A 3686-nucleotide genomic window follows, 5' to 3' on the forward strand; every position below is an offset into this window, starting at 1 on the left:
CCTTCTCTCCAAATCCTGGTAAAAATTCACAGGGTAAAAATAACATTTATATTGAGGTAGTATTACTGCAAACACATTTTTAAAAGTTAATCAAGGGAACACATGAAATCAGGGAAAACACAACCTAGATATCGTCAAAGACTTTATTTTTTAGGGTAATAAAAATGTTAAATATTTTCCTAATCCTACCTTTCCTTCTGAAAATATAATTGCATGTTTTTATACTTCCTAAAAATTTCAAAAATAAATTTCAACCTTGGTGCCAAAATATTATTGTAAGAAGTACCAGAACAGAGACACAAATACACCCAGCATCACCCCAAGCACTTGTAAAGCTTGCAGAAGCTTTACACAGCAGAGCACCCAGAAGCATTGTGCCTCTTCTCTAAATATGAAAATTTATTTTTAATGGGTTGAACCACAAGACTTTATGCTACTCTTATATGTGATGGAAAGAATCTATGGCGACACTAAGCAACGTTCAAAAATTTCTGCACTTGTATGCACTGAAAGAGTTCTGGATAAGAGCACTACATTCACAGGATAGTAATAACAAGCTGGTAGTGCCATCTCTTCAATTACACATTTTTTTTTTAGGCAGAAACTTGTCAATGACAATCTACTTTTCAGGTGTAATAATCTTGGAATAAAGCAGGTAGCAGATGCACTGTTTCCTCAGTTTCAAGGGTTCTGACACAAAGTAAAGCTGGAATTTTGCAATCTACTCATAACAAGATCGGTTAGGTTTCATGTGCTGAGATATTGTCAGGTGCAAATACCACTGAAAAACCACCAAGGAACATTCAGATTTGATGTCACCTGGGTTTCCTGGGGCTGGGTGTGATGCTGTGGATATATAGGCCAAAATATATAGCTCAATCTTGCTCCACTAAATTGGTGGAAAGGTGATCACTATTCAAAAGAGGATGGAATAAGGAAATTACTGCTGTTTGTAGAACAGATCTTCTAATGAGATGTTGCACATCTAAAGCAATTTTTGTTTCTCCAGAGACCAAGCTGTATTGAAACCATTGATATCAGATTGACAGTAAAACTACTAAGTACCACTTTTCACATTTAGTAACTTTTCCCTACCTAGTTCTGAAGCATGTGTGAAGGGCTTGAACTTTCCAGCTACTCATTTTCATCCAACATGTTTCACAGTACTCCACTTTTCTGTCTCATGTTTCTCTGTCCTTTTGTAGCATGATGCCTGTGACACTGTGACCTTATCCAGGTCTGCCCTTACCCTACTCCAAGGCCTCTTGGCCATGTGCAACAAAATATCCAAACGTGCACATCCTCAAAAACACCTCCCAGACCTTTAAAATAAATGAATTATACTAATACTGTGCAAAGCACTGCAAAGGAGCACTGAGAGTTAGAAAAGAAAAATAATAATGTGTATTGTGGTGCTGTTGGTGATTCCTTCCGGCTTTTCTCCAGCCTGTGATTGACAGGTTCAGAGCTTTCACAGTGTTCCTTAGTTCTGTTGACTTACCATGGGACAGCCCAGACTTAAGAAGGTGTGAGACTGAATTTTAGATGTCCTCCATTTGGCCTACCCCCCAGGCTAGGGTCATGAGAAATCTGATTTGATGAGGGCTTCTGGGAGATTAAAAATGGGAACTTGAAAGATCATTCTACAGGAAGACAAGTTCCTGAAACTGAAGTTCTGCCTACTCAGGAGCAGTACTGGGAGGTTGTGCATGCTCTGGCTCTCTGACTCCATGAAGCTCCCCTCCTTCTGTAAGGAAAAGCACCTGGTGTGAGAGCGGCAAAAGTGCTGGCTTGTTCTGGATTTGCCCTTGGCATCTAGCAAGTGTAGAGGTCTGTGATCTAGCTAATGGACTATACCTTCCTAATGGGAGTAGCTGACAGAAGGACAAGGAAGACAACCCACAGAAGCTGTAGGAAACATCTACTCTTCCTTGCTTCTTCCACTTCTAGGGGGGAAAACCAGATGTTGATTTCTGACTAAGTACCGGAGTTTCATTCATCTAACCCTTTTCAAGATCTCTCATTAGCTCTCATTTAAGATGCTTAAGCAGTATGACAAGTGAGAATCAACCCACAGAAACCATGTGTTGAAACAACAACAGAAATCCTGCAATACTTCAGGATGATACAGCTTTGAGAAAAAAATCACAATAAACTTCCTTTTATAATACTAAATTACTCCATCTAATCTAAGTGAATTTGGGACACCATGAGTATATGCCTCCAAAGAGCTGGAAAATTTCTTTACAGTCCTACCAGGTGTTCTTTACTGCCCATTAGATACTGAAGGCAGTGGTTTCCAAGCAACCCATCACTGCCAGCCCCAGGCACCTTTACAGTATCATCACACAGACAGTTTGCTTCAGAGACACAAACCTGTGAGGTCAGAAAACCATCCTCAGGACAAACAGCAGCTGAGAGCTGTGACTATCAGCTCATAGGGCTGCTGGTTCTGCACCTAGCTCGGATGTACCTGTAATTGCTCAATATGAACACATTTCTCCTCTTATTACAACCTGTGCACCAAAATGTTCTTAAGAATGGCTATTGGAGAGTCCCTCAGGTTTTTCAGCAGTTCAGGAATATGGATATGAATAGTCTGTTACAGCAGGGGCATGGAAGACATGAAGAGCCCTCAAAGTTTGCAGATGGGATGGAATATTTGTGACAAAACCAAACACAGGTTCTCTAAAAAGAATACAGAAAAAAATATCAGTAACAGCTGTTTATGGTAGAAGATGGAATTGTAAGGTGGAAGATCATCTCATCTCTTGGCAGAAGGTGGGAACATGAAGTTATGCCTGGGCACTGCTCTTAATTCCAGGAGCTGCTTTAGTCCCCTCCAATTTAGAAATTTCAACCCACTCTAATGTATTTTTGGTCTTTCAGTTTCCTTGCCTCTCTTTCTTTTCTCTGGATCACTTCCCTTAGCACAGACTTCCCAATCCTAAGGACTACTTCCTCTCTTTTAGAAGTCTCTAGCACCTTGGTTTCTTTCCCAGTGTAAACATGCTGGAGAATAAATCTGTTCCTTTGTCCATAATCCTTTCCTTACAGCACACCTCTTTGCTTCTCCATACCAACCTGTCAGGTTGTTGGCTCTCAAAAGCTGGGGCTGAACGAAGTTGCCCTATGTGGAAGGCTGGTGAGGAAAAGAGAAGCTGGTGAATTCTTCTAGCCTATCTCCAGCTCAAAATTATCAACATTTCTTGTAATAAATTACTGTATCTTCTTGGTATTGTCTTGTGAAATATTCACTGAAAACTACCTCTTGTTACAGGGGAATATGATAAGGGGGATATTTCTGTAACCTTGTAAATGGAGACTGTTTCCCAAGTGTCTTCTGTGACCTTGTGACCCAGTAACATGGAGTTGGTATGGCCATTGCCGGGTCACTGGCTTTGTGCTGAGCGTGCAAGGCCTCAGGGCTGACATTTGCCAGCCTGGCTTTGTCAGAACCCATTGTGACCTGCCCAAAGCTTTGTTTTTACTTGGTTTAGCTGTAACAGCAGTTCTTCTGAGTAGATGGCTATATTTAATTTGTCCTACTTTGGCTTACCTTTTGGAGCATAGCCACAGTTTGTATACAGATAGTAGTAAAAAGTATCTATTCTTTCAAACATGATGCTGCAACACAGAGAAATACAGCCTGAGAATGACAGTAGAGGCCTTGAGAAGCAGAGAAA

Source organism: Corvus brachyrhynchos, unplaced genomic scaffold (assembly GCF_000691975.1).
Source record: "Corvus brachyrhynchos isolate BGI_N302 unplaced genomic scaffold, ASM69197v1 scaffold94, whole genome shotgun sequence".
Lineage (NCBI taxonomy): Eukaryota > Metazoa > Chordata > Aves > Passeriformes > Corvidae > Corvus > Corvus brachyrhynchos.